Source organism: Thermobia domestica, chromosome 6 (genome assembly GCF_964235325.1).
Source record: "Thermobia domestica chromosome 6, izTheDome1.hap1.1, whole genome shotgun sequence".
NCBI lineage: Eukaryota > Metazoa > Arthropoda > Insecta > Zygentoma > Lepismatidae > Thermobia > Thermobia domestica.
Genome location: NC_137459.1, coordinates 57,286,968 through 57,302,341, shown reverse-complemented (window position 1 = coordinate 57,302,341; position 15,374 = coordinate 57,286,968). Strand labels below are relative to the sequence as shown.

General features: G+C 34.8%; 1 protein-coding gene across 5 annotated transcripts in view; it reads left to right on the top strand.

Moving 5' to 3' along the window:
* LOC145688018 (uncharacterized) overlaps positions 1 to 15,374 on the top strand; it is a 553,165-nt gene that overhangs the window by 355,766 nt on the left and 182,025 nt on the right. The window contains exon 1 of one of the 5 annotated variants that reach the window (XM_081761691.1): positions 89 to 484. The exons of the other annotated variants lie outside the window; for them this stretch is intronic. The gene's annotated coding sequence lies outside the window, so the exon portion shown is untranslated. Of the gene's footprint in view, positions 1 to 88; positions 485 to 15,374 lie in introns of those variants that run through there. 5 annotated transcript variants of the gene reach the window in all.

Below are 15,374 nucleotides of genomic sequence, written 5' to 3'. Positions count from 1 at the left end.
CGGTGCTTGTGGTACGTGCTTTTTATTGGCCGTTCCCTGCTCCAGTTGGCTCGCCTGTCCGGACTCGCTCTGTCTACTGGGAGGGTTAGGGTTAGTGCTCGGTAGGTGGGTGTGGAAGGTAGAGGTTCATTTTCAGCTGAGACGCTGTCAGCGACGTATGATCGGAGGATGTAGTTCGATGTGCATATCGTCCAAGTGTAGTCCTGGCAGGTGGTAATGAGTCATGTTCTCTTCCATCGCGTCAGAAGAATCGATCGGTTGTTGAGGGAAATCACACAAGCGAGTGAACTTCAAAATACAGTGTGCACGAACAGTGCAGACCAGCTGGCGGAATCGTCCAGCATGTTGGATTTCATCTGGATTGGAAAGCGGTGCTCGTTGTCACTATATCGTTAAAGAGTTTAGTGCATTTCAAAATAGTTTAAATAGTGTTTAGTGCCCATGAAGTGACAAGGAGATCTGAAGCAAATTGCCGTATGAGTCTGTAAGTACATACACTTAAAATAGATTATAAATTAATAATAATTAAATGTATTTTTTAAAAAAATACATTACATTTATTTATAATTACCATTTTCCATTTAATAAGATGAAAATATCTTAATTATGTCATCATACAAGAATAGTATAGCTCAAAACTCCTCTTTTCATCTCATGTCACATAAATAATTATTTTCTATATTGTTTATACGAGAAGGCCTAACTTTTTTTTTCCTTTTTGACCTAGTATCTTGAACATCATCACTTTCTTAGACAAGATACTATTAAATATTTTTAAAACTTATTGTTGACTCCAGAAACACATTACTCTGAGCAAATCAAGAGATTACGTTTCTGAATACACATAACAATACATTTAACTACTGTAAGAACTGAGAATGTGTCAAATAATGCTGTTTACTGCATTTTGGCAGCTGATATTGTTTTGTGCAATAGTGCTTTTGAATGATTCGAACATAAGTAGAAGTTTCTTTAAAAACACTTTTGATTGGTACATCTTCCTATGAAAAGCTGATCTGTATTCTTATTTTAACAAATGAAATGAAATATGTCATTTTACGTCCCACGATTATGCATTCTTAGGCTAAGGGAGACGGATAATGAAGATAAGAGAATGATTATGGAAAAGCCGGTGGAATGAGAGTGTGGAAGGATACGATTATATCCCGAGAAAACCCACAGACGAGGTGTTGTGCACCACAAATGTACTATTCTTATGAACGGAAAACACTAGTCCGAACAAATATAAGACTTGTTTAACTCTTCCAGATATTTATTTAAACTCGAAGTAATAATATTTCGTAGAAATTATCTTTTATTTCAAATTGTGCATGTTTTAACATTCGAATTGTTCATTTAACAAAATTTCAGTGAAACAGGTTTTACTGTGTTATATCATGGTTTAGTACAGTTTATCTGTATCACTGGTTTGAAAACTATAAATGGCATATACGCGCAGTTATACACAATGAAATGTATTACGTCATGCTATCGGAGAATCAAATTTTCATTTTATCCACTTCACGCTTTGTGTCCACTCCTCTAAAACTATAATCTATTTAATTGATTTTACTGTTAATTATACATTTGTTCCCATAAAAGTATTCCTTTATGTTAATTAAGATGAAACAATTGCATAAATTCACAATATTCCATACTTAACTCTTTCTTTGAAATCCTTGCAAATACCATCTCCCCTCCCCCTCTTATTGGGTTGGTGCTATACAGCTTCTAGTACATGTGACTCTGCGTACAATTTCACATTGCATTCAACAATCGTTTATCTCAATTTACTAACTTGCATCCTTTCTCTTCCTTTAACGCCTCCCTCAGGTTGGGAATTACTAAACTAGTGGAGGAAAACATTTGGCTCATTGTAAGAAGCTGCTGTCTAATGCTGAAAAATAGATTAATCTAGTTCAGAAAAAGTGCTTCTATGATCCCCTGCCCCTTTCTTTCTTTCTTTCTTTCTTTCTTTCTCTCTGTCTTTCTCATCTGTCTCTTCTCTTATCTTTTTTCGTCATCTTTTCTATTGTTTCTACACATTTAAAATTCAATTTACAGCATTTACATGCAGAGAAGATTGTATTATTTAAAGTTCTCTTCAGCATCAACTGTAAAATTCAAAGATTAATTTTGAAGGCAAATTCTCTTCTGCGCTAGGCTGTGTTGTTATTTTGGAAGCGAATTTTGTTTTCCATTTATGCTTTAAGAAAATACAAGAAACTAGACTCCCACGTGTGTTTCTCTTACATTAGCACGCGAGAAATTTGCAACTTTTCTTTACAAATTTAACAGGTTCGTAGTTGCATGATTTTGCAAAGCTAGGTATCAACTAAAAATCTTGAAATCCTGTAAATAAGAAAAAAACATTCTTTCTGAGCCTTCATCATATTCTAAGTATTAAATATTAATTGTAAAGCAAATTGAGTTGATTTTGGGAATTTTATTTAATGAATCTATAAATTTTACGTTCACACATGTGCTCCGACACATAAGTCTACAAAGTTTAATTTCAAATCTAATTACAGTAATTTATATTTAAAAAAGTCCCTTATCCTTTTTCTTTTATGCATATACATATAGTATATTCATATCAGCTTAATTATATTTATATTAATGAATTGTAACTTCAAGTCAAATTGGTTGGTTTCCCCTGTAACCCTCGTCAGATTGCACTGTTCTAAAACACCACCATTTTGCAATATATATTTTCACTTTTTGTAATTTCACTTATATTGGATGAATATTAACGGAACTACAATCTTCATTATTAACCTGTATTTATTTGTTCATGGATTGCTAACTTCATGTTTTCTTTCCTGGAAATGGACCAGAACCTCCCACATCAAAAGTAAGAACCCATAATTCAAAGCTATTATCATCTATGATACTGAATCAATAAACGATGTTGTTCATTTAACCGTTTCGATGGCATCCATATTGATCATTCCCGGCACATATATATATGTCTACAGAATTATAAAATCTTTCAATAGTAAGAATCGAATTCTTCTTACAACAAATTTAAAGATATACAGTGGAGACCCAATTATCCGAGTTTCGATTAACCAAGGTTCCGTGTTATTCGAACTTAATCCAAGCAAACAAAAATTTAAAAACTAACCCGGTTACAACAATAAGCAGTCTACAGGCTTTTGTTTCAGGAACAAAAGTAAACATAAAGCTGGTGTAAAGGTAAGGACTCCGCCCGACATTGCCACAATTAAGCAAGCGAGCATTAATTATTGCATGTCTTGAGTTTCAGTTCGAGAAAGCAGTGTTCTACGTCGAACAGCAAGACGACACGGTACAAGTTGACATTATGATGTTGCTATGTCTGTGCAATATAGCGGCCAAAACCGAGACAGTTTAATGAAGCAGAAACTTATGTACGTAACAGTATCAAAGGCATTTTATTTACTGTATTATGGCTAATTCCTTATGTATATATGTATAATTAAATGTACTGTACTGTATGTCCAATAAAAATAATAAATACAATAATAATGAATAGTCTAATAAAGAAAAATAATAAATAAACAACAATAATAAACACAGTACACAATTTTTCATGTATTCATCCGTGTTAAATGAGTTTTTACTTATCCGAGTTAGATCCGGTCCACATTAGCTCGGATAATTATGATTCTACTGTATATTTAATTTCATTAGGTTTCCTTCCTTCCCCGCTGCTCCAGTAACTTGTGAGCATTCCTTTGGTGCAAGGTGTTTTGGGTTGTATTCCCTGGGAAGGACTAAAAATTTGAACGCATTACAGTGGTTCGGATTCCACTTTATACTTTAGATCAACATCTCATATAGCCCCGGTGCTGAAAGGAGCATTAATCTAACAGCATTTAAATACATTGAACACACGGAAAGTTACAAGATGAACGATGTATTGCGAAATAAATACTAATATTCTATATTTTTATTATGTTAACTCAATAAATTATTTTCAAAAACATATTGTATTATAGATTTTCAGAGATTGTTAAAAATTCAAGAGGTGTGTTCACAGGAAGGAACATTTATGTAGATTTTATAAGATAAATATGTCTGTTGTCACGACAGAGCCAAGAAAACTGTTGACAGAAAATTACTTTCTGGATTATTTTTAAAAAATTTCTTAACTCTAACCCATGATAAATCTAAATTTGAGTCATATAAAGTAATGCAATGACATTTTTTTTACATATGATTATCTTAAAAATCATCCATGTTAAACTGTAGATCATGTGAAAATCATATACCAAAATTCTCCTGATTGGTGTTTAACTTCGTTTTCCAGCATGAAGTTTATGTAATACATTTATATCGAGTTCAGCGTCAAATTTCGAACACAAGTACTTCCGAAGAGAATTGAACACAGGTCTTCTTATCGAAGAAGATAAAGATAATCAATAATTCTGAACATATCCTTATAACAATTTCCTTTTTGTTTCCATCCTTTCTTTAATCTTGGAATTGCGAAGCACACATTCTCCTATTATCTGTACAAAATAACAGTTTGTCAAATTATGTTTTATTCTACCTTTACAAATAGAAAGCTTCCGAAAACAAATTTAAGAAACAAAGTTATTGTTTCCTTGGGAAGCTGAATGTAGTTTTTCGTATGATTGAGAAATTTTGTTTAAGTCTTTAGAGCATTCTTTAGGCAAAGAAAGTAAATTCCGTAAGAAGAAGCACGTAGGTTGTGTGGTATAAACAAAGCATTGAAATTTCGACAATCTCCATGTTATGATGTAAGAATCAAAAATTAATAAAGTGGAAAAGCACGTCTTTGAACTGTTGAAATACTATCACTTCAGACAATTCCAAATCATTTTCCTCTTCTATACAATACATCAATCTGTATTTTCTCGATCACTAGACTATTGTTTAATTCGATCTGTAATCTATAAAAATATTCAATGAACTATTTTGTTTCACGTAGCACTATCATTTTCGACACCTTAGTCTGGTTAGTCTGATGGATTAAAAATACATCTACTGTATGTATTAAAATGCTAGGTTTATATGTTTGTCTGCAATCCTTTCGACAATGAGAGCTCGAAAACCAGAATTGCTAGAAACATGACGTTTCCACTGGTCGATTCCAAATTTTGTGTAGATTGTCCGGTTCTAATTGAGTATTTTTACAAATATTATTTCTCTACTACACTTTTTTACTATTACACTGCAAATGTTGAATTTTCAGAAAAGTATCATATCCAACGAGTTATACATTCCAACACCATATATTTGTATACAGGGGTTGTATATACCTCAGGCGTTGGTTTCATGGGCAAATTGTAATGAAAAACGAAGGATAACCATTTCTCCAGTCTAAGACGAATCTTTATTGTTTGGAGTGTTTTGCCCAATGAACACCATATATCACTGGCATTATAATTAATGGTGTATGTAATATATTTGGTTACTACATACTGCATGCAAGAAGAAAGAAACACTGGTCATACATGAATTAGAAACTCAAACGGAAAGTAGGCTGAAATCTTGCAAACGGTGCGATATTGAAAAAATAATCGAAAAAATCTCTCCTTTCTGGTGCCCCTTGCCGACTTTTATCAGGACGTCTTTCACTTATGTCTGTAAAGGGACATGTACAGATGTTGTGAGGAATGACAAGGAAATTCATGCTCACATGTGAATGATGCGCTGTGTAGAGAGCGCAGCTTCAGCTAGTATTTATTTAAAATACATAGAAAAATATCTAAAATGAGGTTATCAGAAAAGGCTTTTTTGGAGCAATTGCAAAATAAGGTATCTTCACAATGCACGTATACTATTAGTATTCCCTTATTTATTATTATTTTCTGTTCCAAACGAAAAACAATATTAAAATCTAAAATTTTTAGCCTTGTAATGGCAATGGATAAGGTTTTAATACCAAAGTAAGTAAACAAATAAATAGAAGTGTATATTTTCTCATAGCATATATACATAATATGACTTTGATCTCTTCGTTTGTATAATGCAAAGAATAACCTTAATCATTGTTCATTGATATGTAAGAAACACAGTATTTTGCTGGGTTTCTCAATCTATTCATTTACACGGGAAAGCATTATTCTTCCTTTCAAGGCTTTAATACCAAAATAAGTAAACAAATAAATAAGTATGTATATTTTCCAATAGAATACAGAACATGACTGATCTCTACGTTCGTATGATACAAAGAATATCTTGTTTATTGATGTAAGAAGTACAGTATTTTGCTGGATATTTCAATCCATTTATTTATACGACGAAGCATTATTCTTGTTTTCTTTGAAATGAACGGATATTTTAATAATTTGATTGGACTGGTTACTTCTTAAAATGTATTTAAATGTGTCATATTTTCTGAAAATAGAATTTAATGATATACGCCTACAGTGTTGCCCACAAGACGTTAGTCAAGACTAGAAGGACATTTTCAAATTGCGGACGATGCGAGAATCGAGTCTAAACGAAAAATTTGTTCAGTCTCGTTGGAAACACTAATTTAGCCAAGTATTAGACCCGAAACACTGTTATGAGCTTCCTCGTGGTTAACCGTTTAGCGTACGCATTTTTGGCGTGGGAGACCCGGGTTCGATTCTCAGCGGGAGTTCATGTGATTCATGTGATTCGGATCCCATATTAAGCTGTAGGTCCACCTCTCATATAGCCTTGCTGCTGAAAGAGACGGTAAAATCAAATCAAATCAACCGAAACACTGTTTTAGTGTTACACGTTTCATAGTATAAAAACTATAAATTGACAAAGTGATTTTATGAACACGATATAAATGTATTTATCAGAGATTAAAGAGACGCAATTCACTACACAATATATTACACAATAAAAGTTTACAATTTGTTATACCACACCATTCGTGGACCTCTTGTGATGGAAAAAGATTCTGGTAACTTGAAGGTGAAATTAAGAAAAAAAGATCAAAGTATAAATTTTGTACATACATTTGAAAAAAAGGAAAAAATTTCGAGACGAGACGGAAGCTTTCAGAGAATCAAGACGAGACGAGAAGGAACAATCTGAGAATCGAGACGAGACTACAGTTTTACGAAATTTAAGATGTAGATTTTATTTTTCTCGTCTCGTCCCGTGGACACTGTCGTAGGCCTATAAATTTTAATTTCTCAAATCAAGTTTTATTTTAACCAATATTAAATTCGTTTAAGTGAAATGCAAATTCATTCGACAAAGCAAAGGGATATCTACGTAACGTTTAAAAATAATTACTAAAATCAAAATATTAAAAGCCCGTTTTCAGTTGCAAACAAGAAGAGGATACTTCCCCATATAAATTAATCAGCTAAAAAGGACGCCATTGCTATTGAACACCTTTAGCAATGAAATTTCAAGTCTTAGCGTCCAGTCCAAACCGCCTAACCAAACAGCAAGAAAGTTGTACAGTGCATAGGATTTGTGACGTAGCATACCACTAAGGAATATTTTTTTTAAAAAAATTCGACGAGGAAAAGAGAGAATATAGGGTAGTACTTATTACAGTAAAATGTCCACATCTCGAAATCTCTTAATGGTAGGGACATGAAATTTGGTATATGAACTACCGATTTAAAATAATTAGATAAATGTTTCACAGTTTTATTTTCCTCTCCTGAACCATAGGTTGGTGGGCAACATGAAAAATTTAAAACTTTTCTCTCCTTTGGGAGAGCTGTTTTATAGTTTGATAAGGTCTCTTCTTCGTAACTGCATCTAGATATTCTATCCTTGGTCGTCCTCTTCCCGGCTTTCCTTCTTCCTTTCCCTCTATCAGCAAGGTGATCCAATCGGATTGTCGAATAAGATGGCCAAGCATGTTGTTTCTTCTTTTTCCTATTATCTTCATGATCTCTCGTCTTTCATTAACTTCCTTTAGTACGTCTTCATGCCTTTTCCTTTCGGTCCATGATATGCGCATCATTCTGCGCCAACACCACATTTCAAATGCTTCCAGCTTGAATATTTCAACTTATCTCAATGTCCACGTCTCTTATCCGTAAAGCACCACGCTCCATACCAGGGTCGTGATAAATCGTTTACGAACGTCCAACCACGCATTTCTTAATGTTAGCTGCCCTCTTTTCCTATCGAATGCTTGTCTAGCCTGCACTGGTATGTTTATAAGTATTTTTAAAGGAAGAAACAGGGTGCGGATATAGTTGTTATAGGAGGATGATCATATCTCAAAATCCCTTAAGGATAAAGACATGAGATTTGGTATTTAGACTTTTCATTTATAATAATTAAAGGTGTGTTTCAGTGTTTCTTTGATATTTCCCTTAGAAAGGAAGAAAAAAAGGCAGGAAGACACAGGATGGGGGTTGCAGTTGTTATCTCGAAATCCCTTAAGATCAGAGACATATTGCGGATATAAAACTTGGTACATAAAGTCCTTATTCAAATAAATGACCATATATCACAGCGTTTCGGGAAATTCCGCTTTTAACGAGGAAAGGGGAGCAATTTCTTTTATATATATAAATATAAATATATAAATTTCAAGGTTGCCAACCTCATCAGGGGGAACCATTTGAAATGAACTTTTGAACTCAGTTAGCACTTGAGCCAACATGGTTTTCATCGTTTCACTTCGATTGAAGTGCGCATTCTACGGGATAAATGAGTTTATATTTTTCACAAAGAATAATGTCATAAACGTATTTTTATCGTGCGAAGAACGGAAGCAATTATGCTTAAATATGAGTTGCGAAGCCATAGGCCGATCAAATGAGGTTGTGTAGGCAAAGTACTCAGCTAGACGAAGGTTATTTTATACAATAGAGAGTAAATGCGATCATAATAAACACTGCTAAAGAAAGAGTCACGTCCAGAAATTTAATTTCGTCTGGTAGATGTCAACCTCTGAAGAATATTTTCTGACATCTAACGGCGCGATGCGTAACTTCTATCGTTCTACAATTATACACCATTGTTTTGATGGTAAAAAGTGGAATATGGATAACCAACGTTAAACTCCTCGTTACCCGTAAAGAAGTTAACTGATTCACTCCATTAACGGAATCGGCAAAGACAATCGCTCTAGCTATCCATTTATTGCAAAAACAGATTTCCAAAATTTCGTTTCCGATCAAGAGTCATCGTTTGGAGTAATTAGTATATTCTAATATTATAATCTTATAAGACCCACTATAGTAATCCTAATAATAGAGAGTGATTGTCTCTATAGGCGCTCCGATATGCTATAATCCCTTTTTGTAGCGTTTTCTTCCAAGTTAGATCCTCCCCGTTGGGCACAAAATTTCGTGTGCTGTTCCACCATTGCCAGGCAACAGAGGAGCTGTTTGAATAAAGAGCTAGCGAATCCCAGAGCTCCGCATAAACTTTAGGAGCTTTTCTATACAATTTTAACTCGTGCATTTTTTTTCTATTTTTAAAGGAGTTTGGTGTACCCAAAGCTTCTTTATATATTTACTCTGCCTCTAGGTGTGTCCGTGCGGGAGACATAAAATCTGAAAAACTACTTGATGGATCACATCAATCTTGGCCAGGATGTCGAGCACTGATTACACTGATGAATCACTCCCTATATTCCTAATGGAAATTCAAATCGTTCCCACAATGCAACAAAAGTGACTCGGCGACACTACCGACTAGAGTTGTAACTAACTGCATCGTCTGCTACTGGCAGTAGCTAAGTGTATCATTGGCTATTTTTATCAGACTTACGCGCTCTGAATGATTTGATTCGTTCTTGCTTTTAGTAGTTCGTCGTACCCAACTTCCTTGAGTGGTGGCGCTACAGTCTCCACAGTTTCAGCAGGAAGAGCAGCTGAAACCTCTTATACTATAATCGAATTTGTTAATGGAGGTGATCCATCCACCGGAACTGGCAAAAGTCAACTATTTCCGTTTTTAACATTGATCGTTGTAGTGCAAACATGGTCATAGATAGCAAGAAGTGGTTTCTTGTAAGTAATTGTTTCAAGAAAATATTATATTCCCACTCTTATGTCTTTACTAAAACCGGAAGTGGGAGAATCTACTACCACTTCCGGTTTCAATATTAGGCCCTAACTGAGAAATTATCACGCCATTAGTAAACCTTAAATATAATATAATAAATATAATGTTGGTTGTCATGCCAACACTAAATCTTTTGAGTGGGGAATGGAGAGTGTGGGGAGCGTGAGAGAAAAGTGGCAATAGCGTGCAATTCCAACTTGTACTATGGCCTCCAATCTCCTCTCAAGTCATATTTTTTGCATGGGAAGTGATGCACAGGGAGAAATGTGGTGAATGGATGTTGGGCAGACGGCAGCAGGAGAGGTTTCATTGTTAATCCATTAAAAACTGCGAACTCAAAATATTCCCGTTGAGTAAACTGTAATAAGCTAAACTCATGTTATACAATATATACACTGAGTCACTGATAGTTTTACACGTTGCGTGTGCCAAGTTCTTCCATTAATTTCTAAACTCTGTACATCAAATATATACAACACTAATAAGTGTGTAATTAATTTTCCTGTTTGAAATGAGATTTAAGTTTTGATTCTTGCGGCATGATAAATCTAACTAACTCTATGGCTTATAGAAACGGAGGTTCAATGCTGCGTTCACAAAAGCTCAGAATTGACTTCTGTTCTTAGACAAATGGATCTAGTTTCTACTTTGCATTCCTATTTCTGCGAGATCTATTTTAATATTATCCTCCCATCTGCCCCTGTCTTCCTAATGGTTGTTTTCCGACTGGACTTCCAGATAGAGCTTTGAAAGTATTCCTACTTCCTTTCGTTCTGACTACATGACCTGCCCATCTAAGCCTACTAGACTTGATGATTCTAACAATGTTTGGTAAACGGTATAAATTATGCAGTTCCTCGTTATGGAGTTTCCGCCATTTCCCGTTCCCGTTGCTCTTGAGTCCGAATATTCATCTCAGGATCTTGTTCTCAAATAGTTTCAGTCTACGTCCTTCCCTCAGACCAAGCGAGAATGTTTCGCAATCACACAGGACAATATCGTTTTATATATTTTGCGCTTCAAGTTCCTCTACAAAATTCTCGACATGAAAAAATTTTGAACTGAATAATAATACGCATTCCCTGGTTTTAGTCGACATTTAATTTCTTAGTGAATTATGGTTTTCGTCTGTTAATGTTGATCGTAGATATCTGAAGGTATCCACTTGGTCGAAAGCATTGTTTGATACTTTCTGCCACGAGAAATCTGGTCAACCAAAAAAAAAAGCTATGAGCGAAAACGTATAAAACTAATATTCAGTACGTGATTCAAGTAAATATTTTCCACTGGAAGCAATACAAGGGCACACTAGTGCGTTTACTTCTGGTGCGAACTATATCAGACTGTGTGAAACTATCATAGTCAACATCGTGTCCATGGATTTTCTTCCATTTTTTTTTTTTTTTACATCAATGTCAACACCCTCATTCAATTACAAATATCATGCAGGTTCTTTTGCCTACAGTGCATAGTTGTATAAACATTAAAGTAAAAAATGTTATTATTTTTTCCACGAAAGATGTATCAAAGAGTGTTACTAGACATATTTTCAGGGCCTGGATACAGTGTTTTGGATACACTAGACTCTAACAGCTACTCTGTTCACCAGCATTATTTGTTAGACGAAATACAGGTAGCCGCTTTCAAACATTGAATTGAAGCTAAAACAATTGTTCAATGCTTTTATTATTATTTTTTTTTTAAAAAAAAGGCAAATAATATGTCGTCTTCATATAGACTTTTCTACTTAAACTAATAATTTTCTTTCAAAAGTAAATAAAAATGGTAGACATAATGTTTGCTGTATAACCAGGTCATTTTAAAATGTCGGTCTTCTTTATTCGAATTAATACTTCGTTCTCAGTCTCCCTAGAGAGCGTGATTATCCTTAAATGTCAACTTCCGCGCAGCAATTTCAACAGTTAAACTAAAAAAAGAAGAAAAAATACACGTATGAATTCACATTGTTTATACGTGTTTGTATGTGTCTAATCCTATGTCATATAATCTCTCTTCAAATATCCTTGTTGCATTATCTTAATGCAAATACCGAGCCAAACCACTTAGCCATGTCGTTGCATTGCAAAATCTGAAACTTACTGTCTGTAGCGTAAATATTTGGCTTTTGTACTCCGAGATCGGTTCATTTGCGTAGCTTCTCTGGTAACCTCAAAATGTAGTGAGCGCACTCAAGCCGAACGTTGCTGTCCTTAATCGCCGTGGTCACGTGCTAGTTAACACAGCTTCAGTATGCAGGGAGGGTATTCGTGAATGAAGGGAGTAATCTTCCATCACATAGTGCGACTTCAACTAGCGATTCTTTTTTCTTTCTCATGCAAAATATTGTGGTTTGTGGATCAATTTCTTTTGTATATCGTTTAAACTTTCTACTCTTTTTATGTTTATTTATTTATTTTTTTACAATATTGTACTGAGTAGTTTTCAGAAGCTTTTTTTTGACTCTATTTGTTGTTAATATTACATCTGTTTCTTCTTTAGCATGGAGAAAATCATTATACAGGTTGGTGCAAGAAAACAGAAAAATTTTATTTGAAGTAAAATGCACTAATCAACACAGGAAAGAATACATTTAACGATTCAGATGCATGTAGAGAGAATGGCATTATCTATGACATTTACGTTCCACTTTATTTTTTGAAGATGGCACTGGGAAAATATGCCCCTTCTCGGCATATACATTATGATACGAGTATAATTTAGAAATTCGCTGGAAGCTCAGAGAATTAGTCGTGAGGAGCTTCAGTGAGTCCCTCTTTAACCCACACTTTCAGTTCAATGATATTTCCAGGACGTGTACTATTATACCCTTTGCTTTCGAGATGTCGAGTTCAGGGGATCTCGGAGGCCATAGAATGTCATCGTTCTTATCAAACGGTTTCACAGTGAACATAGGTTCCAGGTAATTCCAATGCTTTATTATTACTATTATGACAGAGTCTTCTCAATGTTGTTTTATCGGTCCCATGCCCCATACAAATGCCGGTCATACGGTGTTGTTAATTCTAGATTCAAAATTTCCGTGTTTTCCGTGCGCCCCCTGTATATGTTAATTATTTAGTTCGGTTAGATTGAAGTTCAGTGTCTCTTTCAGCTCCGAGGTTATATAAGATATGAACGTAGAGCCTAACGCGGAATCCGAACCATCGTAATCCGTTCAAATTTCAGGCCTCTCCCCACTGAAATCAAACTTGGTACCCAGTGCACCAAAGGTGCGCGCAGTAGCCACCAACTCAGTGGGGAAGGATAATTCTTTTTGTGTAGAGCGTTTTTCAGCACTGAGACTATATGGACTTGAACCTACAGACTATATGATTTAGGATTTAGATTTCTGGGCTCTCGGCATCTAAGGCCATTTAGCCCGTCATGTTTGAGGGATGACGTCCCTCGGCGAGCACACTATCCGATGAAAGGGAAGAAAGAAAGCGGCCTGGGACCTGTAAGTTAGGTACCACCCTGGCATTTTGTGAATGAGGAAAACCCAGGAAAACCTCGTTCAGGGTGGCTGGCCTGAAAAAGCGTTTTATACTTTTTCGACCGAATGCCCCCACCGGGACTCGAACCCGGAACCACTCGCAATGAATATTTCCCCAATTGCTTGACTGTGTTGAACATTTGGCTAGACTTTATTCATCAGTAATCAAATTCAGAATCATATACGCAAAAGTTATATGTAGCAATGGAAAAAAAACTATTTATAAACAATCTGCCAACTATAGTGTATGCCAATGATAAAAATGTGTTCTAATATATACTGTTACACCCCAGGTAAACAAAGAACCTCTTAGTTTCCAAATCTCGCAGACAACTCTGGGTTGTCCTTCTTATAGGTCTAATATTGCTTGGTGTATTTATCCGACTGCAAAATAGGTAAAAGATTCTTTTATTTACAGTTTTGCTTTTAAATTAATTTAATCATACTTACAATGAAAATGGCCTAATATAATTTATTGATAAGGAAGGGCTTATGAAATAGACCTAATATCAGAAGTGGCGTTATGAAAAAAACAATATAGTGGACGCTGCGCTTTATAGTGGTAAACGCAAATGCTCATGTATTTTTGGCCTGGCTACCGGCCTACCCACAAGTGCTAGAAACGTTCCGTTTTCGCAGATCGATTCCAAATTTTGTGCAGATTTGCCCGTTCTCACTCAAATTTTCAAAAAAAAAAAAAAAAAAAAAAGAAAAAGAAAAAAGAAAGAAAAAAAGAAAAGAAAGAAAGAAAATGCTTGTCTTTATATTTCTATTCCACATTTTAGCCATCGTTTTGACCCTATTAGTTTAATATTACAACTAGGATGTTAAGGTTGATACCCTTGTGAAAGGCAACCAGTAGATGAGCCAAGTATAGCGGGTTGATGGACATTTCAGGCGCTTTGCTTTAATCTGAATGACAAAACCTATTGCAAGCTGGCAACTTCGAAGGCTTGTCACCCACAATCAGGCGTCTGGAATTATAAGAAAAAATGTTTGCATTTGATATCTATCACTAATCCAAGTTTGCCACAAACTCACCCAACAATCTATACATTAAAATACTACATTTATATTTTTGCGTATAGCAACTCACTCCCTTTGAGAGTCTTCTTGTTCTTCACTTGTGTCCGTAATGGGACTTGCACAGATATAGTGAGAAGTGGGAAGGAGATTCATAACTCATATTAAAACTGTGCGCTGTGTAAATAGCTCAAATTCAGCTAGTCCTTTGAAAATCTTATGTATAAAAAGACCATCCTTTCACAGTTTTTGTACAAATAATAATAATAATAATAGTCATAGATTAATATTCCTATTATAGATTCGCTACTTAAGGAATATTTAAGGTAAAATTTTAGCAAGATATCATTCGATAAGCTTGAAGATAGCCTTTCATTTGTAGCATCAATAATAATCGCAGATAACTGTCACATAGCCTATATGCTTACAGGACCAGTTTTTGCTTGAACTTATGCCATGAAAATAATATGCTTGGCGTAAATCCAAGCTATCAATGCATATTGCACACTTCTGAATTGTATATTAAAATATTATGTTCTTTTCTCAAGCGACAAGCATATTTCGGAGCCTAGGTTTGTCGCTAAAATGGTGTTGCAACGCTATTTGTTACATATTCAGTTCCATTGGCGAGGCATTGGTAAAGAAGTGTTAACTGAACATATGAAGAATACATTATAGATATGTGTTTTTTATGTATTTTTTGGGTTTGTTCCGAAGTGTTGTTTCTTCTATGGAAATACAGATATTCTTAAAATACAGCACAACATAAATATAAATTATTAAAAGGACTTGAAAGTGAAAATATGGTACGTCGTCTTCAATATAAGACAAGTTGTGTGGTGTTGACAAAAATTGAATTTAACTAAAAGAAGCA